The following is a 26,373-nucleotide window of genomic DNA, read 5'->3' as shown; positions in this document are numbered from 1 at the left end:
TCTCCGCGCACGAGGACAGCCATACAATATATATAGTCACAGTCGAATGACATAGCACTTGAAACAGCCACGTAATGTGGTCTATGATCGGTGACTGTGAATGTGATGATAGACACAACGAACAACATAAACACTCACTATTGTCTACTTAATTAGGAACTCGCGATGTGATTGTGAATGTTCACGGTATTCATCACCTGGATTTATTCGTTACTACAATATGGATGCCACTCCTGGAGTCGGCCAATGACCGACCAGATATGTCAGCTATGTTAAGACAGATGTGAATCTGGTGAGTTTAAAATTTACATTCTTCACAGACAAATTTCTAATGATGGTAAGCATGGACGTCTTTTTCTGCTCTCTTCAAAAATCGTTTCATATAACCCAAAACGTGTTTAATGTGACACCTTTTCACATAATGTGATACTAAATTGCATGTTATAATCATATAAGTTATAAGTGACATTTTTAAACATTCTTAAATCTTTAAAAAAGTACAGCTTTGTCTTCTTTTGCTGCAGTTTCGCTTCAGGTTCGCATTAACAAAATGCCGACTTTACTGCAATGTTATCAGTGTCGCTACAGAATTAGTTGTAGCGTCATTACACACTATTGTTTTATTGTAGGGGGGGGGCTCGGCCCAAAGGTGGATAAACATCCACGTTACAGAATACACGTGGAAAGGATGTTTCGTTTCGACAAAAATCAAGTAACTTGCGCTACGTGTTTAGATTTACAAAAACAATCATTTCAGGTAAAGGGTATACAAATTGAAATATCAATGTCATGTCTTCTATCGTACTGATACTGCAATGATCTTCCTGCCGTAGAATGCAAAGATAACTAAATTGTAATCCGTGAAAATACAAGTACTGACTTTAAACGGACTGCGACTACTGACTGACCCACGACATAATGGCTTCATAACTACATGCTGGGACCCCCGCAATTTCCTAAACACTCGTACTTTCCCACGTTTCTGTTGCCCTGGACGTTTGTGGTCGAATGTTAGTTTCAATGGTGAATTTACAGTAATAATGGGCTTTGACATTTGAATAACGAGATTGAATGCATGCTAGTTCAGCATTGAAAATTACTTGTTCATAAACATAGTAGGTAATAATGTTGCGGCTTTAAATTTTTAGTTGACATTTGATGAATCTTGATAGTAGAATGCTACTTCTACGGCCCATTCTTGCATAGCCTGTCATGGTCGGCGATGGTTATTGCGCCCTCTCCGACGAGTTCATAAACTGTTGAATTACGTTCGAGTGAATCAGTCATCGAAGGGTTAACCGGTTAACCGGTTAATTCTTGAAGTATTAGGTGAAAATGCTTTGTGCAGTTTATTGTTAAAATTGTTACCCCGAGTTCAGAACAGTTTTCATGGTCAAATGATGCTGTAGTACTATTAAAAACGCTACTACGCCCCCCCCCACTCAGGATCCATAGGGGGCCGCATGCGCGTTCCCATTTTCTCGGGAAAGAGGGTACTTTTTGACGATCTGTCTCGGGAACATTTTCCCGTGAAAATCGTAGAAAAGGGGGTATTTTTTGCTTGTTTTCCCGAGATTCTCAAAATAGGGGGTGTATTTCAAAACACTTCCCGAGATATACAAAAAAGGGGGGTTTAAAAGGAGTTCTAGACTGAAAAGTTCCCTAGATAGGGGGTGAAATTCATCGGAAAAGCCCGTGAAAGGGGGGGGGTTAAATTTTCTTCTTTTCCCTAGATAGGGGGTCAAAAAAAATGAGGGAACAAGCATAGGCCCCCCCTAAATATAGGGAGTGGGGGGGGGGGCTACGGCCATAACCCGCCGGATAAAGTCCCAAACGGGGACTTGTTTTTTCCCCCGCCTCCCGTCCATGTGCCGAACCGTCATCATTGCTTGTACGTGACTGGACCAATTTTGATCAATTTTGGCACAAAGGTCAGCCATGGTGGGAGACGCACGTTTGCCAATTTTGTATTTTGTTTTGGTGACCTTTGACTGACAGCAACAAAACACACTACAAATTGACATGAGCATATCAACAGATTCTCGGGCATGCCTAAACCGATTTCCTTCAAACTTAGCTTTTTGTTAATGCACATCACTTTGGCTATTTTAAAAAGCTGACTGGTGGCCATTTTATGTGTGTTAAAGATGCAATATGGACGTGAAATTGAAATTTTTCTCAGTCCTTTGATACTACATCCTGTAGAAGAGATTGTATCTAAACGCCTAACTCTTGTAACGCACTAAATAATATTCGTTCAGTTAAACAACAAAACGCGCTTCTACGGTTTGTTATTGTACGTACAGGCAAAAACAATGTAAACACAGAAATCGCAACGTCATAAGTGGTGTGAGAAAGATTTTGGAAAACTTGAATTTGAGTAATAGCTGGAAAGATGGGCAAATTAAATACGGCAATGCTGTTATTGAAGACATTACAGAAAAACTTAAAACGCAATTCCAGAAAAAAAGTAAAGAATGTATTTTTGACGATAAGGGCATGCATCACAAAAACAAATTGAGAACTTAGAGAAATAGAAACTTGATTTTTCTTTTGAGAAATGCCTCCAAATAATTGAAAATCCACTATATCGTGTTGCAATGACTAAACTTGGAATAAGTGCCCACCGTTTACAGATCGAATCAGGCAGATACAAAAACGTATCCATATCTGATAGAAAATCCCCCGTTTGTGATCTTGGAGAAATCGAAGATGAGTAACATTTCCTGACCACGTGCCATATGATAAAGAAAGAACCATCCTTTTACTAAACATAAAATGTATCCAGGGACATCAATAAACATCTTAAATAATAAAAACAATCACATGATTAAAGAAGTTTCAAAACGCATTTATACTTGTTTTATGCTTAGAGAGCAAAAAATCAAACAATAACTTCAGTACCAGCTGTCTCATTTATTTACATTATATTACAATTGTTCATTTATTTATTATTTTACAGTCAGCCAGTTGCCAATCACCGAAATATTCGACACCGACAGGACAGTCGTTGCCAATTTAGCGACTGCCCGAGCCGACCGTAGACTGACATGATTTTGAAGTTTCAAACATGCATTTGTGTAGAGATGAGAATAGATGTTTTTGCTTTGTATATTGTCGAGTAACTGATTGTTCGAAATATTATTTGCATTGTCTACCATCACGGGTATTGTTTATATCTGTTATGCACCTATCAATGTGCTTTTACATAGGTTGACGGGGTCAGTTTTAGGTGGCTTCCAGCTGCTTGATTATGACCGATGCTCATCCACAAATTGGAGCTGAGATAAGCAAGTTTAAATTCTGTCCAGATTCAATGCAATCTAGTCAAAGCTGAATAAATGAACTGGCAAGCCATAGTATGTTACCTGGTAACATTATTGTGAAAAATATATAGTATGGCTTTCAAGGCACAATGCTTTTCTTGAACTATATTTTTCTATATAACCTGTGTTTAAATCCTACTTTGTTTAATAGATGGTTTGAATGATGGCCTCATCACATCACTGGAACTTGCTGTCTCAGTTTTAATGAAAATAAACTAATCTTTATTTACTTTTTGCAGGCAATGTATATCCAGAATGAAGCATTCCTTGAACATGTGGCATACTGCTAAGATTCTTACCAAGACAACTATCAAAGTAGGTAGTCTTGTATAACTGTCTGTCTGTCTGTCTGTGTGTCTGTCTGTCTGTCTGTCTGTCTGCCCGCCTGCCCATCCATGAGGGTGTGCCAAATTTAACTCGACAAATCGCAGGCTGGATTGGCATGAAAATTGAGGGCTAATCTGCACTGGCTCGGAAGGTTGCAAATGATTAGCTAGTTTGAATTTCTAATTTGCATAACATTACTGAGAATGAACGTGCATTCAACGCCACAAGTCTTTTGTTTTTTTAGCCAATCAGAATTCATCTTCCGAGCCAGTGCAGATCAGCAGAAACTTGAAGCACAGCTGCTATATCACGATCACATGGCCTAATTAGATTTTAGTACCAATCTGTGCATGTTAATTAGCTAATCTACATAGTTTTACTGATCAATCAGTTTTCAAATCATTTGGTTGTATATCCAATAATTACCAACAAAAGCGCAGTCCATGTGTGCGTCTGTTTATGCTTGGGTCTGTATAGCCATATCTCCAACATGCTTAGACCGAACTTCACACATACATTATATTGGACAATTATGTTAATACAATTCAAGATGACTGAATGACAGCCATTTTAGGAAATCTCACAGAAAAAAGAAAACTTTGTAGTGTAGAGGATTAAGATGTTTAATTTGCAAGAGGTAAATTGATAGATCAAACAAATTCCATGCTAAAAACTTTCTCTTTTATTTAAATTTGTTTCTTTTGAATGAATTCTATAATTTCCATTTGTTTCTTTGATTTTTTTTTTACTCAGCATTGTCTTTGTTTTTTTATGCCACGTTCTTGTTTTTGAGATTGAGGGCACCCGTTAAATTTTCTTTAATAACTTCAGTGTTTTAACATTTTGAATGAATTTAATAACCCAGCTGCCCTTGTCTGTTTTCTCTGCTTCGTGACCGAAAATAGACTCCAGAACAGTTGCTCTACGACTCCTGTTCGCCCACTATAAATTTGTGTATCTTGACCTTTAGCCGTTGAAAAACCACAATGTGTAAGACATGTCAGTACCAAAAATTACATGCCCATAGTTGTCAACTGGCAGTTGATTCAAATGCCATAGAATCACGTAGGCGTTTGCTGATGTATTTCTGTTCTTATTTGATGTTACATTTTCAATAATAGGGCACCAGCGAGTATCCAAGATTTATCCCAGCAGGCCGGGATCACCAACTTGTGGTTTTGACCCACAATATGTTGCATAGAATTATATAATTTTAATATTATACTTCTATTATTAAAAGCACGTCGAGTGCCGTACATAACACAGAACATTTGTTTTGTTCTTTGGTTATACAGTTTATTATTATGTAACTAGCACAACGTGGAGTTACTATGACACCATATGGCCACTGACTGGCCATGAAATGCCAGAAGCAGCAGAAAATGCAACTTGATTATACAAAATATTTGGGGCACATATAGAGCACTATATATCATTACTAGAAAAGATGATTCAGTACATGAGGGAATGTTTTTTTCATTTTTCCATGCTTTCAAAGATTTTACAATTTAGCACTAACAATCTTATTGATTTTAAACCAATATGACCACTCAAGTAGTCAAGGGCACCAGTTCAAATTATTCCCAATCTACATACACTGAGGATTTAATTCTTACGGAAATCAAAGCAAAACCAATATGACTCCATATCCCTATACAAATGGAAAGTTTTTCACCAAATAACCATTTAACATACTTAAACATTGTTATGACTGTATGATTCAAAAACATTAAAGTTATCTGGCTAACAGTTTTGGCGTGAAATCCATTTCGGAAACCAAGAACCTGTAATAAAAATAACAAATGGTCAGTATCTGTCGCAGAATGTGAATTAATGCATAATGGCAGTGCTCTTGAAATTTAATTGTGACGAAGGTAAATTCTAATAATCATCTTACCATTGAGATTAATATGGGTTATATCTCGCAGGAGGCCGCCTATTCCTTAAAGGATATCGTCGCCCATCAAGCTGTGAATAAGTTAAACACGTCTATTAATATCTCAATTGGGATAAACATATGATTGACTTATTTTAGTAAGCGCACAGAAACTTTTAATGATTCAAACGTCATCGTAACTAAATTTTTTAAATTTCATGAAGATATCACTCACAAAACACCATATGTCACACGTCTGTCACTCGTATTCAACTACATTATCAATAACAAAAACAGGAAAATGTTTCTAGTTGCATCACATGTGAATGAACTATAAAATACATGTATGAAACTCGCATTCTGGGCTGCCTCCTGTGGGTCATCACGACCAGCGGGTCTTCTTGGCCTTCTTCTCGGCATGTGAACATGTGGACACCCGCTGGCCATGTGATGGTGTTTGGTTCTATGACCTGTTTAAAATAAACAAATGAAATAACAGTCAAGTCAGGGGGAACCAACAATAACATTGGATCTGATCATTAGAAATATTCATATCATTGTGACTTGTATAAACACAAAGTTTGAATGAAAATAGCCCAAGCATAATAGCCAACTATTTGATAACCTGTTGAAACTGATTTGAATATGAATATAATTGTTAACCATGGTCACCAGTGGTCATTTTAAAGCAGAATCTTTAATACTAACGTGCAACAGTAACGCATACGTGATGTTCATGCCAAGTTAGAATAAAATCTGTCAAACATGCCTGAAACATTGTTGCTAAGTTCAAATTTTGTGATTTTAAATAATTTGAAATTGATCCATAGTTTCAAGTTATTTTTCAGACGTGTATTAATTAAATTCAAACTTTGCTACAAGACGTTCCATTGTATTTCACAAATGAGTGCTTTCACTTTGCACCCACACTTTGAGCATACATGAATGGATTTCCACATGCATTAGTTTGATGTCAAACATAAAGCGTTTACTCTTTCAGACGAAATTGTCAAAGGCAATAAAAATTGACCTTTATATAATATAATTATGTATTATCTAAAATTGTGTGCATCATTATCAATGTTTACTATGTGGTAATCATTAATATTCTTACCTGTGCCGACATAGTAAGGCCTGACAATATGATTAATAAATGGCTTTGAGGTAAAACACCAGTTAGATTACAAAATTCTTAAATAAATGAAGAAAATGAGCAAACCATATTGTATTGTCACTGGATTTACTTGTTCATAGAGAACGAGTAAACATTTTGTGGGTGGGACCAATATATCAAGCATTCGTCGAGGCCTTCTTGGTGGCCGTGCAACTCTTGGGCAGCCACTTATAGTATGGTGTTTAAATTTGCCTGTTCTGTGTCCAGTGCCATCACACCCAGCCGTTGGGCATCTGGGACCTAAAAAACAGTAATGAATTACATTATTACTATTTTTCGCACATAAGTATTAAATTTGTTTGCAAACCATAACAGTAAACAATTTAGGTTATACACCTCAACGTCGAGACATGTTAAAATAGTTTGTACCAAATGAGCACGTATGTATATAAATCTCAAGTGAAATGCATACTATCAATTTGATATTCACATTCCATGCCATGAAAGTCACTCCATAAAAAATAAACTTTGTATGTCTCCAACTTCTTTGTAGGAAAAACTAGCTAAGGCGTTAAATAGACATGATTGCGCATGCTCCTGTTATTTTGCTAAATTTATTTACAATAATTGATATTTTAAATCATGATTCGGGTAGTGTTCTGCTATTCAGTATTGAGGACACGCGTATTTCAGTGACGGATAAAAGATACTGTTTTAGTTTGTGGAGTATGAAAGATACTTCCACAAGTCATGCGGTGTTATCCTGCTGCTGTATTTCCATAAAGAATGCTACTGAAAATACAACATAACAGTGTATCACCAGAACTATAGGTTATGATACCTTTGACATTTTGTTCAAATTGAATTGAAAATTTAGCATTTATTGATCAAATGCATTAATGTTTGAGAAGCGCACATGTAGCAGTTATTGAAAAACCAAAATCAACTTCTTCTTTCCCCCCATTAAAGACCTGAAATGTGTGAACATAGACCGTATTATCGATCGAATGTATTACGACAGTGTCCATTTTAATCAAATAAGCAAATAACGTATGAACATGAATTGAATAAAATGGCAACATTAGAATACACATAATGGTTTGATACTAGCAATGTTAATGTAACCATATATTACCTGCTGCCCCATCATTGTCATCTATGTACAGTGGATCGGGTGGTGATCCAGGTGGATCGCCTGGTGAATCCCGGTTGATCGAATGGTAAATCCGGCAGATCAGCTTGGGATCCGCCAGATATGGCTGGAGATCCACCGGAAGCAACAGGAGATCCAACAGAATCAACCGACGATACTCGGCAACTTGCCTCTGTTGTCCAACTGGCTGGTAAATCTGTCGGCGAATATGGCTGCAAGATGTACAGAAATAGCATAACTATTACAACCTTATCTGTTAGGGGCTTCTAGGTAATAAATACAGAATATTTATAAATGATTCAAAAATATGCAAACTACCGGCACACTGTATTAGACTATACCTAGTTATGACCAAAGCAGCATTTTAACCCGCCACACAATCTCTTGAATCTCTTAGTTTTAAAATATTTGTATTGGTCTATGTATCTAATTTACGAGTACGTCCTGTTAAATTTATGAAATCTTTGTAACTAGTATTTAATTTTGGAATCTAAAATGTTAAACGGAACTATATTATACCTGACATACAGATTTTTATATGCGAAATCTCTCCAAAGTTTGACGGCACGTTATTTTCATGAAATTTACTACCTACCTACCTACCTATTGTATTCCTTGGGCACTGAATACAATTTGAACCTGATGATGTGCTACTTAAGTTAAATTATTGCACATGTGATAGTTGCGTTGGAAGCATGGAGCAAATTGACTCATAAAACTATCATGAATTTGTTTTTGCGTATCTGTTAACCAACTTAATTAGTTGATTATTAGCTGAATTGCTGTGTTATGTCTGTCATCGTTTAGGTCTATTTGAAGTTTTGGACGGAACTTGGCTCAGTGATTTGGAACTAATTACAAGATACCGTCGCTATTCTGACATCCATAGTTATTAATGTAGTGAACGATTAATCAAAAGATATGACGTATTCAGTACTTAGTGTGGTTGGCTTTATGATTGAAGGTTACGCCCTAGAGTCTTTTTACTGCTTTGTAATTGGTTAGAGTTTTGAAAATGAATAAAGAGAGTTTGAGTTGGTCTTGGCGAATACTCCACGACAGACGCAGCCTTGGGCAGTCGAGTCCAGTCGAGTCCAGTCGAGTCCAGTCGAGTCCAGTCGAGTCCAGTCGAGTCGAGAGTCGAGAGTCGAGAGTCGAGAGTCGAGAGTCGAGAGTCGAGAGTCGAGAGTCGAGAGTCGAGAGTCGAGAGTCGAGTCGAGTCGAGTCGAGAGCCTTGAGGCGGTTCAGCCTTGTGAGAGACTTGGGGACTTTTCCCCAGGGCGCTGTGTCTTATAGAGTGCTCCAAAAGATCGACTAAGACGAGAGCTGAAACGTATTTCGTTGTGTGTGCCTTATTTGACTGTAAAGTTAAAGTGACTTTCCCGATCCCGTACCTCAAGGGGACGAGATAGAGACGAGACGAGTTTCCCCCTGACAGTGTGGAGAACCCCGTGGAAAAGAGATTTTACCCCTGATAAAACCATGGGAATTCTAAACACGATATATTTTAGTAGAATCCAGGACAAGAATACAAGAAATATTCAGTATTACAAGCTTCATATCAGAATTAGAGAATGAAACACTTTTACAAGCCTGATTATTAAACGTGCATTTGGTTAATACTGTAAAACGTGTTTTTTTCGAGAGCATGTTCTTTTAGTGAACTGATTCGCTAATTCAAGATGTCACCTAATGACTTTATTGTCATGATTTATATTTCAGCCTAACGGTGGTTGCCATGGCATCTACTGATAAAGGTTAATGACAAGGCCAGATGGCGAGCTAGTCGAAATTAGCTAAAGACATCTTATGAGTCTGCAGTTTTAAAAGATTACAGTACAGTAGCTGTAATCCTAAACCAATCTTGTTTGCGATTCTAACTAATGTGGTATCTTTGTGGAATGTTATTGCAAGACTATTACCCCATAAATATTAGTTAGTGTTGACATATAGTAGTGGGTTTCTAAATAGCTTGACGATTAATCAATTGATTATGATGTGCAAAACTTTCATGTGATTGGTTGTTTGTTTGAAGGCAAGCCCTTGGAGTCTCTTATACTGATTGTAATTGGTGAAGGAGTGACAAGAAATAAAGTGATTTAATGCTGTCTCGGGTGAAAACCAGGGACTTGGGAGAGAATCGTTTGGAACATGAATGGAGCTTATGTGTGTTTTTTGTGAGTCTAGCGTGGAAAACGACCGAATCCCGGTTACCTAAGTGAAAGGTTTTTTAAACATCAAATTTACCTATCACATTATTATAAATTCAATATGGCCAAGGGTTCGGGATTTGTATACAGTAATCCGGAACATAAAAATCTGGGCGCTTCCTAATTACACTTACAGTTTTTCTTTGTTTTTATGGACGAGATAACTGCATATGCTTCGGCACGCGACAGACAAGCATTGTGAAAACAGGATATCAACAATGACAAGAGAGATTCGCTAAATCAACATTTCGCTATTACATCATTTTACCACAATTCGCTGAAATTGCATGTCGCTTTTTCAACGCGTTTTACAGTATCACCTTGATCATGGCCGCCTCCCTATTTGAATAACAATACTACTTTTATTATACATGAATATTTAACAATCCAACTATTGTTTTCTCTTTTTTGAACTTTTGGTTGGACAATTGTTTGTCTATTGGTCTTTTTTGGTCTAATGATGTGAATTAATCAGCAGTCATGAACTTTCTTTGTAGCAAGTGCTGGGTCATGTACGACTACGCACGTGTAGTTCATGCTCAGTTTGAAGTTTGTTTTTTTGGATGAATGCTTTTTTATGTGCAAATTCATCTTGCAAACTGTTTTGATTGAAATTTGTGAAACCAATTGTTTCGTTCAAACTTATCAAATTGCCACTTAACATTTTTATAAAATGAAGAAAATTTAAATGTACATTACGTTCATGGAATATATACATGCAACATTTCTATTACAATGGCAAAATGTTACATTCTTATTTCTACGTATATCACATTCCTATAAAATACTCTCCATTTGTTTTACTTTTTGTATTTAATTATGCTTAATGCATCCTATTTAATTGATTACTGGTTGAATTTTATGAAAAAACTTAATTACCTTCCATTGAAGAAATAATGAATACGACACATTAGGAAGTAAAAGAAGTAAAGTAAAAGCAACTTGTATCACGTTTCTAAAGCTTCTACCTTTTAGCTAAACTACCTTTTTGTCTTTTCCGTAAAATCAAATTTAACGAATCAGCTGAATAGATTATATATAAAAAATAATATATATATACATTTAATATATAAAATAACGATATACGCAGTATTTAAAAGAAAGAAGGAAAGTATACAAGAATTGTATAAAATTGTAGTTTATCAATTATATTACTTTCACCATTAAATTGCAGGCGTACGAATGTGTAGATTCAATTGCACGATTCTTAGTGTCCCATAAATAAGACTGAACACAACAAAGCAAGTATTGTAAATGTGTATTTTGAACAAATTAACGCCATGTCATTATTCAAGACATGAGCTGAATCATCAACATAATGTGTAAATTGGACATTGATTTAATTTTGCAAGCTTAAAAGCAACGGAATATGGATAATCTTATTGAAAATGCAATTATGGAGTTGTCTCTATGAAAGTTGCTGTAATGTACTGATGACATTATCGTAACAGTTCACCATGCAGATGTTACAATTGCATCAACTCTACATATACTGGGAATTCTTTCTGTATGTTCCATTTCATCAGTCAACAATTGTGATTCCAGTTCTATGTGAACGTGTATATAACGGAAATTCCGACTACAGTGAACCATACGATGTCAATCTCACCAAGTACACTATCATATCTTCAGACATGTTCCAATATAAACTGCATCATCTCTACATATACTGCAATCAATAAATACTACAGAATGAATGTTCATTAGTCAACGGTTACGCTGTCAGCTCTATGTGCGTGTGCGTGTGTGTATAATGGACATTCTGACAAAGAACCAGACGCTGTCCATCTCGCCAACCAACAAGTATACTGTCATCTATACGTATTTGTATTCGTGTACCAAATAGACAAACACAAATTATACTGAGAATTTCTACTATAGTGTACAATTCGACTCGTTGCACCAGCAAATAGGTATTGCCACTTCTCAACTCAAATTATCCACTGAACACGAGTCTTTCGTGTGAATTCCGTACTTGATCTTGCACAATCTCGATTCATTCTCTTGTCTATGCTTGCTTTGCTGTGGTTTCATATATAATTAATATTAAACATTGATACATGTAATATAATAGACTTATATTGGTGCACCATATTTTGATATAGAGAAATAAAAAAAAAACGTCTGTTCTGTCCAGTCGATTTTCCATTGCTCTTACCGGTAGGTCCGTTTCTTCAAAATAGTCATACCCATAATAAATTAGTCATAATATAAGAAATATCAAATTAAAACTACTACCCTGTTTATTCATTTGTATTACCAAAGAAGAGACGAAGGGTTAGCTCGGCTGTGTGGCATCTGCGGTGTCAAAATTTTTTTCTGTCTTTCCAAAATGTATATTATCAGTGTTTAAGATTGCTCTGGACACAGTCCCTCAACACCCGATTGGGAAACACTAATACTTCTTTTGTTTCAATGCACATTTTGCGTTGATCATTTTTTTTATTCGTCAATCTGTCATGAATTTGTATTCGCGTATCTGTTGGTCGACTTAATTAACTGATTATTAGCGAATTGCTGTGTTATGTCTGTCATCGTTTAGGCCTATTTGAAGTTTTGGACGGAACTTGGCTCAGTGATTTGGAACTAATTACGAGATAACCGTCGCTATTCTGACTATTAATTCTGACAGTTGGTATTCGTAGTTATTAATGTAGTGAACGATTAATCAAAAGATATGACGTATTCAGTACTTAGTGTGATTGGCTTTATGATTGAAGGTTACGCCCTAGAGTCTTTTTACTGCTTTGTAATTGGTTAGAGTTGTGAAAATGAATAAAGAGAGTTTGAGTTGGTCTTGGGGAGCACAGCACGATAGACGCAGTAGAGGGAGAGTGCAGTCCTGGGCAGTCGAGAGGCAGTCCTGGAGAGCCTTGGGGCGAGTGTTGACGCAGTCTAAGAGAGTCTTGGGTCAGCCTTGTGATAGTCTTGGGGATTTTTCCCCAGGGCGCTGTGTCTTATAGAGTGCTCGATTGACCGACTAGGACGAGAGCTGAAACGTATTTCGTTGTGTGTGTCTTATTTGACTGTAAAGTTAAAGTGACTTTCCCGATCCCGTACCTCAAGGGGACGAGATAGAGAGACGAGACGAGTTTCCCCCCTGACAAGTGTGGAGAACACCCGAGAGTACAAGAAGTTTTACCCCGTGATAAATCTATGTGAACGCAAGCATACTTTTCTATTAACGTAAAATTAGCATATGGTATGACATAATTTTTAACAGGAGCCTTCTTGATTCACATCTATGTATATGTATAAACTTTGTTTTGATTTTTGCTACAGAGACAACATTATTTACCGAAATGTTGGAAAAAGTATGAGGACTTTGTCAATTTAACAAGTGACAATATATTGGGACCAGAGTATGTTGCTGCTGAATGCCTGAAATAAGAAGGCGGCGGTGGCGGTGGCGGCGGCGGTGGAAACGTAGGCATCAACGCAGCCATCCATTCTGCCATTCGACCGTAGTTTATGTGTTAAAACACGATCCACATTTTTGAACTTAACCTTAATATTAATAAAATAAGTTCAAGTTGGAAACGCATGTTTGTGAAGGTTAAGGTCAAATACTCTCGTTATAACATCGACTATGGTCGTTTGAATTGCTATCTTAATATAACACATTTTGTATGCTCTAAATTCAGTGATTTTCTGAGAAGAATATTGAAATTCTTCAAAATTGTATTCATCAATATTAAAAAAAAAAACTAAACAGTTTTCTTCTAGCAATCACGACTGCAAATCACGATACTGTCATGATTTATATTTCTGCTTATTGGTGGTTGCCATGACATTTACTGATAACTGCTGATTGGTGAGGCCAGATGGCAGGACTGGCTGAGATCTGTCGACATGTTCTCACGAGCTTGTAAATTTTAAGCTTATGCGGCATCTTGGAGGGTATATGGCCAGATTTCAGAACTAATGATGTATATTAATGTCAACCGTGGAATGTTATTGCAAGACCATTAGTACCCATAAATATAAACTGACGTTGACACTATGATAGTGGTTTTTCTGATATAGTGACGATTAATCAATTGTATTATGTGTAAAACTTTCGTGTGATTGGCTAACTTGTAAAAACTCAAATGCTGGTTTTGAGTCGGATTTGCCTTTCTGTGAAAAAATAAAGGAGTATCATTGTCATTGCAATTAAATATATATTTAAAATATCAGAAATGACACTTAACTTTCTTGATAGTTCTACAAGTGTTGATTGATTTCGGCTTCTATTCACAGTACGAGTCATCCTATTGAATCTACTTCAAGGAGCCTATTCTATATTCACTGATACTTTGTTTACATAAAATTTACAGTCATAATAACAATGATTTCCAGAACCAGGCCAAGTGAATGCGTATTTTAACAAATATTGATTCTTAACCAACAGTACGCACTCGGCATTAACAAAGACTGATGTTTTTCCTTGACAAGATTGCATCAGGTCATGGGTACACATGATAATACTGAGTTACCACATGCGTTTAGAAACCATTTACAAATTTGATTCTTTATGAACAAGCCTTTCACCGTCTTACAAGGAAATGTTGGAATTAGTAATATGTTTGATTACATGCCAATCACTGCCTGGTGATGCATTAATCATAATTCAGAAGATTATTTGACCACGCAAAATGGAGAGTGGTTTTGTGGGACAGGCTTCTATTGTACGACTCAACAGCATTGTTAATTATAACTGTGCGTGCACCAATGCGGCTGAAAGTGCTGTGTACATGCATTGGGCTTGTGTGAAAGAACCTTTCTAGGTCATGTACTTTGCAGTGGCAATGCTCCAGTCTAGTACTGATGGACCATATCAATCCCTTAAAATGGTTTGGATTAGTGTATCAGATCAAACCACCATACACTGCCTCATCTCTGACAGTGGCCGATTTTTTTATCATTATTTGGTTATACATCTAATAACTGGTTTAGGATTAGATGCACGACTAAGCAGACTGTCATTTCCATAGGATTTGGTATCTGCAGCAAGATTGTTGCTAAGCAATTATTGCCATTGACACTATATAAATTGGACAGTTTAACTCATTGGTAGTATATCATCTTCATGACAAGTTTATAAATCTTTAAATATCCCAGTAATTAAAGTATTGTATGATCCATTTTTGTTAATATTTTTTGTGTTAAAACCATGCATCACTGACATTCACACCTCGTTTAATCACTGAACTGCACTCATCTACATTAAAACTTGCACACTGTAAGTACAGTATCTTCATTTCGAAAATGGATTAAATTAGTGAACTAATTTTACACTAAATTCTTAATGTTACAATTATTTGTGCTTGCAATATTTTGTTGGTGGGATTATCGTCTAACAAAATGATACATTTTGCCATATGTGCGTTTGAACTATCAATGTCCCATGATAAAGATATTGTAATCGATTAGCTACTTCTATGATAAACTTGTCACGTGACGGCAAAGCTTGTCTAAAGTTGTCATTATTTATACAATATCAATATAAAATAGAGTATTCATATTTAAGCAGGTGCCATATTAATTATGATCCAACTGTAATGTTGAGTAATCTCGCGTATAATCTAGTTTGTAACACTTTAAAAACTTGGCCTTTGCTTCAGTTACAATTTCAAAAGTTCTATAAGTTTATTATTCTATGAGTGCTTTATATATCTTTCGGTTCAGTGTAATAACAATCAGATTGAACTATAATTCACAACATTCACAGGATACAATGACAACCCAATAGGAAGCTGTTTATATTTCAAACTCTGAATTTGCACAATTAATCACAAAGTTTACAGACTGTGTTAAAGCACACCAAATTACAAGTCAAAATGTTTTTTATTACTTTAGTACACATTTATAATTCAAAGCATTCAAAATACTTATAAAACAAATACAAATAAATAAATAGAAAATACAAAATAAATAAATGGATAATTTAGTCATCTAAAAAATGAAGTCTGAGGTGTCCTTTTGTTCTTCATACAATTTACTAACTTGTGTGGTTGATAGGAAATGTCTAATATACAGTAAATTGTGAGTGAAACTTTAAATACAACTGGCTCTCAGCTCGTTTGCTACTCCAACAAAACAGATAATTTTAATTGTATCATATCATAAAGGTGCGAAAATGAGACGCACATTGGTGTACCATTCTACAAAGTTCAGATGATGGTTTGGAGTCCTGCCTAAATCTAGCTAGGTTTTAGGTTGCACTCGAACTGCACTATATAACCTATGTAATATACACCAGCACACGTCATATTAAATTCGACATAATAAGACACATTACTATGCACAATTCGATGTTTCTGAAAAGCATGCTTAAAGCCAGCTGAATATTATTTTGCACTGTACTATGTAATAATATAAAGGGGAAGAATGGTTGAACCATTAGTATATTTTGCATATTCAAGGGAATGAAAAAGAAAGGCTGCAAGAGGTTTCAATTCATTTGTCTTCAGACAATAATAACATTAACAACTTCTCAGATGCCTTGTTTATAAAATATACGATCAGTCCTGATTTTGGAATAATTAATGTTTTAATGCTAGGTACCTGTCACATAATTACATTATGACAAACCTGTGTACTCTGTATAAGGGAGGCAAAACATAAAATTAATGAAAATATGTCCCTGTCCAATTACCCGACCATACCACAATCTCCAAATGCAATTACCACACCCAATGCAACCCATTTTGTGTTCCATAAACCGACCATCCCTGAAATTCACCCAATCTCACCCCCAAAAAAACAATACTGTATCCCAAAACCATTCAACGTCCCAATATAACCCAGCACCGCAAATGCAAACAGAGCACACCTTAAAGCTACTGAAAGTACTCCTGTGTGAAGCTATACCAGTATAGGAAACCCTATTGCACCTATGTGGATTTATTAAAAAAAAATTCTTAACCAAGCGACATGCATTTAAAAATTATACGAGTCTGCAGGTGAAGATGTAGCCATGATCCACGGGGTGTTCTATGCTGTTGACCAAGGGCTATCACTTCTTCAGGGCTTACTCGTATCGTGTCATTAAACCTACTTGGTGAATCGTCGAGGTAGACAGATGCAGGTCTGCGTAACAGTCCATTGGCGTCACCATCAAGTTTGCTTGGTCAATAACGAATTGCCAAGTCGTACATACTCAGTGCAGCCCACCACTTGTGTCCGGCAGCATCCAACTTTGCAGTTGTGGCTACACAAGTCAAAGGGTTGTTGTCCATAAGCACTTCTGTATGGACTCCATACAAGTACTCATGAATCTTCTCAGTCGCAGACCATTTCAAAGCGAAGAATTCTAATTTGTAATCCGGGTAATTAACTTCACTTTTTGATGAACGGCGACTGGCATACACCACAGGTCTGAGAACTTTCACCATTGATATCCTGTGTCTGATATAATGCTGCACCTATGCCGGGTGTATACTACATATGTATGGTGTTCAAACGGTCAAACAATCAGCATACAAGAGTACTGGTGGCGTCGTCAATTTTTCTACCATGGTTTCGAAAGCGTCTTAACACTGATCTGTCCATACCTACTTTCTACGTGTGGTGCTACAATATTTACGTTTGAATGATTGAACTGCAGCCAGTTCATGGAGTGGGCAAGCAATTGTTGAATAATCTGTCATGAACCTACGATATTAATTTGCAAAGCCGATGATATATCTATATACAAATGGCTATGTGCATATCAGTGGGCACCGGCCAAGTCTTTAATGCTCTGGTTTTCTCTTGATCAGTATGCACTCCCTCATTTGATACTGTGTCCCAGGTAATTGACTCGATCGCGAAAGAACTGGCACTTCGTGTGTTCGACCTTCAAGTTGTATTTTTGTTGTCACTTGAAGATTCTTTTTAAATATGCTAAAAATATCTTTGTTGAGATCTCCCAAGTATTGCTCGAATACCCTCTAACATGTCGCTCTGGCATTTTTCAGCCTGAATGGACAGGTATTGTATTCAAAGAATCCGAAAGGTGTCATAAAAGTGGTCTTTGGAATGTCTTCATCTTCCATTTCTATCTGGTGGTATCTGTTCTTTATATCCACAGATAACCATTTTGCCCCTTTCAATAAGTCAATGTGCACTTTCTTTGACACTAGGCAAGGTACATGTGTCACCAACGGTAGCACTTTACAACTTTCGGTAGTCAACACAGATGTGAGTAGTTCTGTTCTTTTTGCCGACCTTCGCCATCAAGCTTGCATTTTAATTGCAGTGTGATTTTTTTTTCGTGTAGTGCGGTGATATTTGCCAGTGTGATCGCCAAAATGGTTGGTTTTTGGAAGGTTGATCCGATGTTTCACTTTATCAAACCTGCCGAGATCACCATCTTTTGAAAATGTCTTGTCATTTCGGTCGAACATTTCCTTTGCTTGCCGTAGCTGATCGTCACTCACTGGGGAATCAGTCGTATCAAATTGCAGACCACCACTAACGATAGAGCGTTCCAGGTTTCTCTGTACTATGCGTCTGATTGCTGTGGTGTTTCAAATGTAGGATCGCCTATTCACCATCCTCACACTAACTATCACTAGGTTATATTATGACGTCCATCTGCATTCAAGGACATGACTTCCAAAATCGGCACTGGGTGGCATCAACGACTGATATGTAATCTGGTCACTTACCTTTTCCTCCAAGTTTTTTATTCTACCAGTCAACTGGTCCATTTTTCTCTGACTTTGCTCACTAACTAATTTTAGTGCTTTAACCTTTTCTTCAATCTGTTCCATCAACTTCAGAGCCCTCACCAAAGTTGCCAACTGCATGTCAGTATTTGAAGGCTTTGAATATCAGAATCCAAAGGCGTTTAAGGCTGCAGCACTGGTTGAGCTTCTGGCGCTTCAGTTCACGTTGCTGTTGATGCTAGTTTCCTACCATTAAGATAGTCTTTTGCTACTCATGCAGCCACTAGCAACTCTCCATACGGCCAACCCTTGTTAAAGTTATGTCTGAGGGTATGCTCAATCCCTCAATCCATCAAACGGTCTTCTAGTCGGCAAGTCATTTATTTCCTCTTCGTGTACAGCACCTCTTTCATATGTGGTGTAGATCAAGCTCTGTATTTGGATACCATACTATACAAGATTATCTGTAATTATGCAAACATTGACTGTAATGCCTCGAATATCGGAAGCAGTGATATGAAAACGTGATTGCAACAGTTGTCTGGTATATTGTAAAATGCTTTCAAATAATATGGAAGATGTCTGCAATGGTAGCCAAGATTATCAGTAATTGTGCAAACATGGACTGGAATGTCTTGAATATCGGAAGCAGTGACATGGCATAGTTATTGCAACAGTTGTCTGGTATATTGGTAATGGTTTCAAATAATGTGGAAGACACCAACCATATCTGAAATACTGCAATGGTAGCCAAGATTATCTGTAATTATCCAAACATTGACTGGAATGCCTTGAACGTGGGGAAAAAGTGCCTTGGTAAAGTTATTGCAACATCTATCTGGAATATTGATTAAATAACATGGAAGATGCCAAGCATGTTTGGAACAGTAGCACAGATTATCTGTAATTATGCAAACATTGACTGGAATGCCTTGAATATCGGAAGCAGTGCAATGGTAGTTATTTCAACAGTTATCTGGTATATTGGTAAAATGGTTTCGAATAATATAGAAGATGCCAAGCATGTCTGGAATGGTAACCAAGATTATCTGTAATTATGCAAACATTGACTGGAATGTCTTGAACGTGGGGGAAAAAGTGCCTTGGTAAAGTTATTGCAACATCTATCTGGAATATTGATTAAATAACGTGGAAAATGCCAAGCATGTCTGGAATGGTAGCACAGATTATCTGTAATTATGCAAACATTGACTGGAATGCCTTGAATATCGGAAGCAGTGCAATGGTAGTTATTTCAACAGTTATTTGGTATATTGGTAAAATGGTTTTCGAATAACATGAAAGATGCCAAGCATGTTTGGAATGGTAGCCTAGATTATCTGTAATTATGCGAACATGGACTGGAATGCCTTGATGAATGTCAGAAGCAGTGCAATGGTGATGATAACGTTATTGCAACAGTTATCTGGTATATTGGTAAAATGGTCTAGAATAATATGGAAGATGCCAAGCATGTCTGGAATGTTAGCCCGGATTATCAGTAATTGTGCAAACATGGACTTGGAATATCTTGAATATCGGAAGCATTGCAATGGTAAAGTTATTGCAACAGTTGTCTGGTATATTGGTAATGGTTTCGAAAAATATGGAAGACACCAACCATATCTGAAATACTGCAATGGTAGCCAAGATTGTCTGTAATTATGCAAACATTGACTGGAATGCCTTGAATATCGGAAGCAGTGCAATGGTACTTATTGCAACAGTTATCTGGTATACTGGTAAAATGGTTTCGGATAATATGGAAGATGCCAAGCATGTCTGGAATGGTAGCACAGATTATCTGTAATTATGCAAACATTAACTGGAATGCCTTGATGAATGTTCGAAGCAGTGCAATGGTAACGTTATTTCAGCAGTTTTCTTGAATATTGGTAAAATGGTCTAGAATAATATGGAAGATGACAACCATGTCTGAAATTCTGGAATGGTATCCTAGATTATCTGTAACCAGGTAAACATCGACTGGAATGCCTTGATGAATGTCGGAAGCAGTGCTATGGTAAAGTTATTTCAACAGTTATCTGGTATATTGGTAAAATGGTTTTGAATAATATGGAAGATGCCAAGCATTTCTGGAATGGTAGCCTAGATTATCTGTCAATGTGCAAACAGTGACTGGAATAACCGAAGCAGTTCTATGGGGAAAAGTCGTTGCAACAGTTGTCTGGTATATTAGTAAAATGGTTTCGAATAATGTGGAAGACACCAACCATATCTGCAATGGTAGCCAAGATTATCTGTAATTATGCAAACATTGACTGAAATGCCTCGAATATCAGAAGTAGTTCTATGGGAAAAGTCGTTGCAGCAGTTGTCTCGTATATTGGTAAAATGGTTTTCAATAATATGGAAGATGCCAAGCATGTCTGCAATGGTAGCTTAGATTATCTGTAATTATGCAAACATGGACTGGAATGCCTTGAATATCGGTAGCAGTGCTATGGTAAAGTTATTGCATCAGTTGTCTGGTATATTGGTAAAATGGTTTCGAAGACACCATATTACATGTAATTTTAATTGTATATTTTTTTAAAGATTTTTTTTAACTATTCAGGACTAAACCCTGTACATATAATACCAGATGAACATGGCAATTCTGAACTTGAAGGTCAGTATATTATATATATATATATATATATATATGTTTCATCATAATATTATATATATTATGATGAAACATTGTTCAGGTTAGACAAATGTAAATATTTGGAAAACATGTGCACTTATAATCTCACTGGTCATGTTTTGTTTTCCAGGAACAACTGTAAACATTACAGCATCAGTAGATGGGGCATGGCAAAAACGTGGTAGTGGAAAAAGTTACAATAGTCTTTCAGGTTTCTTATAATAAATACATGTATGTTTTCTTATAATTGATGTTGTTGTAGGGACAGGGAGTAGATATGTTTAAGTTCAAACATTTAAAAAAAATTGTTTTTGATATTTATTTGAAAGGTCATGCAACAATGATAGGTGAACAAACTGGAAAGGATCCGTGGTACATCGTGGCCATTCCAGGATGTAAACTCGTTCTTACAATTAACTAAAAACAACATTAGTATATTAAGCCCATTTTATATATTTCAATCGTGTGCATGCGACGCAAAACTTAATATATTGCCAAATATTTTGATTTCAATTATTTCCATGGAATAGCAAATTTAGTATTTTTTGCCAAATTTGTAATTCATTATCAGTATCAGTGTTCAAATTTTCGCGGATTAACATTATGGCATTTTACGTCTGTCAAATAACGGCCAAATAAATACGTGGAATCATTAATTACTAAGGACCTGGCGTAGAGTTGGAAATTAGTCCAAATAAACAAATGTCCAATTCGGGAACAGGATAATAGTATATTTGGTTATTGATGAAATAGTAGGGCGCCACCAGGCTTCGTAAGTGCGTCGTGTTTTTCTCATAAAGTTGACGCTGATTGTGCTCAAAAGAAGCCTCTCATTCCGCCATTGGATGGTGGCACATCGTGTATGTGGTGTTTACAAAGGGGGTGTAGATGATCTGTGGTACATCGTGACCAATAATAAAATGATTAGTTGTCCAACTGTGGGAGTCTCTTTTATTTCTGTGCTAAATGTGCAACACCAAAATCCCGCCATTTATTTTTCATGGTTGTTCGAATAGTCGTCTGCACCAGTATCGCGAGTTCTAAGTTTGGTTTACTATGTTGGCCGCTCGACACTCTTTTTCGGTACCGAAGCCCATTTAAAATCATATTCTGGACAAGATTTGTATCAATTAAATGATCGGCTTCCATTGCTGCTCCAACTCATTCAAAAAATGGCAGAGCAAAAACCGCGCAAATTCATTTTACCGCCACTTTACAGCGGTTTTCACACCGACACCAGTTAATTCCGTTACCCAATGGCTGAAGCAATTTCACACCATTAGACACGCCCCAAAACAGATGACGAGATTTGTCAGGATCGGCCAATGCGCATGCGTATAAAACAGCTGGTACTAATATTCTAATATCCCAATTTCCTAATAACTTATTTTGCACTCGTACAATGCAAACTACATATTGGATTAGGTTGGTTGGCCATCAAGTACCATCCTATGGCACCCAATTCATATATCACCAATACCATAGTACAGAGTTATGTTAACGAGTCAAAAATAAGACTAATATACTAAATTTGTATTTAATTAATTGTAAGAATGAGATTACATTGTGAAATGGCCACGATGTACCACGGATCGGAAAGTGCATAGGATATGCAGTACGAAGTAAGAGCTGCAGTACATGTCAATATGCAAATGAGTTAAGGCTAAGTCACATGATTGTAGAAACAGCTGGACAGGCAGTGCAAGGGCAATGAAAGCTAGCATGGTAGTAGGCACTCTTGTAGGCGATGATGATAGCACCACTATAGCACATGCTAGACATCAGTTTAACCATAAAATAGTGAAGCGAAGTGACAAGATTCATGTTAAAAAGACATGAGGAAATGGCTTGTATGCTCTTAGAAACAAACACAAACATCTTACTGTATCTGTCATTAGCTATTTGAAGAAGTGTTTCAACTATGTTTGTGCACAGAATGAGGGAAATCCGGAAGGTCTCAGTTCAGCGATATTAAATATTGTGCCACATGCATTTGGTGAAATTTGGTGAAATTAAATTTAGTGTTTAACAATAACTAAATAAATGTTCTTAATATTGCCAAATACAATTGTTCCTTTAATCAATTTGAACTATTAAGGATGGTCATTAATATCATATTTTTGAAACCAAGAAAAAATATAAAATGCATGAACCAGATTTGAAACAATTAAATGTTATGTATTTTGGTAAAAACAAAATCAATATTTGCATATATTCCTACTTTTCATTTATCCTTTACTATTGTGATGAACTGTTCACTCATCAAAATATCAAACATGACCAATGTCTTATTAATAATAGAGGGGGGGCAAGGGGGTAGCTGGTACGGTATTACGGAAAATAAAAAGAGCTTTTTACAAAGAAAAAAAAAGACGTTTTTACAGTTTACAGTGATAAAAAATCGAACATTGAATGGTCCAAAGAGCTCTCAGACTCAAATGCTCCGCCATTACTGCGCCGTGTATAGAGACGCATGCGCATATTACCCTAGTAATGCTCTTCATTTGGTTAGAGGGCTTTTTACGTCTTGGACATTCAATTTTGTAGTGAATCGTGTCATCTAGTCGTTTTACAGTTTCTGAAATGTAATTTCCCTAGATTTTTTTTATTTGGATGTAAATTCTTGTACGTACCGAGAAAAATGACACATTTTGACAGTGTACGAAAAAAATATTTGATTGATTACGTTGTACGTCTAGCCTGTGATTACAGAATTTATTTTTTCTCTTTACGTTGTACGAACAAAAAAATATTGCAATTACGTTGAACGAAAATAACCCTTGCCCCCCCTCATAATACTTACAATGATACTGTTACAAGAACTCCATTAATCAATCGAGTAAGCACCATCCGACCAATTATAGCTGGTTACCATGGAAACAACACTTAAAATTGGTCAATAAACCAACTTTTCTTTTCACTCAATAACAACTAATATATTTATGTTCTAATGTTATTTTATTATACCATTCACAGGTTAACAAAAGCATAGACCTATCTCCAGGACGCCCAACTGTGACACAGGGCCTCAAGTTAGATAAAATAGAAAGAATTCAAACAAAGACTCATCGAACTTAAAAAAAAAGGAAAGTATAAGTGTAATGCCCATGAAGTTTGAGAAGGTGATAGCTACGAAAGCAATGTTACATTCAGTTCTGTAACTCTAGATATCAATGAAATTCCAGATCCTGTCATACCACCTAGTCGTACACCATTCACTGATACATCAGTTAACTTTGTTGTTTTTGATCTGGAGACTATTACTTATCTTACAATATAAGTTGATAAACCTAGGCATGCATGCACTGAATTGTTTGTGAATCAGATTCACTAAAAATTAATGATTTTTAGCTCACATGGGAGGTAATGAGTTTGGTGTATCTGTCTACATGTGTCTGTCTGGGTGTGTCCCTGTGTGGACAATTTCAAATACAGATATTGTTTGTACTCATTGCATCTTTTCTAACGTGTACATTTATTTACCTACCGCTAATTTCTATTTTTTTTTCTTATTTTAGATATACAAGCAGATATTGTGCAGATAGCAGCTGTGCATGGAGACAATTGCTTCAATGCATACACATTCCCTTCAAAATCCATGTCTTTTGGTGCAGAATTGGCAACAAAAATTTCAAAATGTTGTTTTAGTTAGTCATAATGAGTATTTATTTGACAGTCGTTTAATTATTAGGTCTTTACAACGCTGTAACTTAATTGAAGAGTTTCAGACCTGTTGTGCAGGATTTCTAGACATGGTTCCTCATTTTAAACGTGCATATTCTGGCAGATCATCCTATAAACGGGAATATCTTGTTCATGATATTCTTTACAAAACCTATGAGGCACATAATGCACAGAATGTCATAGCACTGCAAGAACTGTTTCACTCTTTCACAATAGACAATATTCTTCAGGTCATTCACTTCCAGGACAGGAAAAAGTTTAACCTGTCAACATTCAATCCTATGATAGTCTGGTACAATCTCAAAATCCATGGCTGACGAGAGGTGCTGATGGTATACGTTCACTTTTCACAGAATTACATAATGGCTAGAGTAACAAGATCAAATAGGATCATAAACTCTGTTGCTACATATTTTGACTCAAGCTGATCAAAAGTAATTTTTGGTGACTGTCCTATTAATGCACTGTGATTTGACACTGCAAATGTACACTATGTAATACCTTTCAGGGATATATATATTGTATTTTATTTGTGTATATTGAGCAGAATGATCTTATAATATACATGTATTACACATTTATTGTTTACTAGTATACCAGAATCGTATCTCTAATAGAAATAAACTAAAATGTATATGTACATGCATTTATGTTTACTCAGAAAATAAAATTAATTTTTGTATTATGTAACTTTTCCATTACTTGCCATCTTCATTCTTCTGTGTGATAGGAGTAAATAAAAATGGCCCCTACCCCGGATTGGTCATAATTTGATCACATAACACACTGGATATGCAAGGTAAATAAAACGCCCCACCCTAGATTGATCAAAAGTGATCACATAACTAGGGAAGTTGCCAGGCCTGATGCACCTTCTCTTCGTGGTATTAAACTGCCCTTCTCCCTGTCACCTCAACTAAAATATGTGTATTGTCACCTTTAATATTTACATGGCATTAAACAATTTGACACATTCTTAACTTATGGTTGCCATGGCAACACAAAATTTACATCTCGTCAATTTAGTTTCTACATCCCCCCCCCATAACTACCAGTTACTTGTTGCTATGGAAACCACTAGACTGCCATTATTAGGATTCATGTGATTTAAGTAAATATCTTAAAATCAAGATCCGTGACCCCCTATTTTTTAAAGCTTATTTGATTTAGGGTAAACTAACCAAGCTATATGGAGAGTTTTAGGAAATCACTGTTGCTATTATAAATTTTTAATAAAATGAAATTTTAAATTGCAATCATCTCCAAATATGCAGATAATTTAGCATAATTCAGTATCATTTTGCTATAGAGCTTTGATTACTTATCTGATAAACTGACTGTTTTGCCAGATATTTAAGTCATATTTGAGAAAAATATTTTTCTGATTTTTAGGAGTT

At 36.2% G+C, this 26,373-nt stretch overlaps 1 long non-coding RNA gene across 3 annotated transcripts; it reads left to right on the top strand.

Moving 5' to 3' along the window:
- The first annotated feature begins 315 nt into the window (after positions 1 to 315).
- LOC146747466 (uncharacterized) lies at positions 316 to 24,382 on the top strand. Of its 3 annotated transcripts, none has more exons than XR_014928939.1 (3): positions 316 to 337; positions 3,566 to 3,641; positions 24,269 to 24,382. It is a non-coding gene; the product is annotated as an uncharacterized LOC146747466 (long non-coding RNA). The 3 variants fall into 3 exon arrangements; XR_014928937.1 differs by lacking the exon at positions 24,269 to 24,382 and adding an exon at positions 13,289 to 13,546; XR_014928938.1 differs by lacking the exons at positions 316 to 337; positions 3,566 to 3,641 and adding an exon at positions 21,421 to 21,503.
- Positions 24,383 to 26,373: the final 1,991 nt, after the last annotated feature.

This window comes from Saccoglossus kowalevskii, chromosome 3 (genome assembly GCF_978046115.1).
Source record: "Saccoglossus kowalevskii chromosome 3, keSacKowa6.1, whole genome shotgun sequence".
In the NCBI taxonomy this organism is placed as follows: Eukaryota; Metazoa; Hemichordata; class Enteropneusta; family Harrimaniidae; genus Saccoglossus; species Saccoglossus kowalevskii.
Note: the sequence above shows the minus strand (reverse complement) of the source record. Positions and strands in the feature narration are given on the sequence as shown.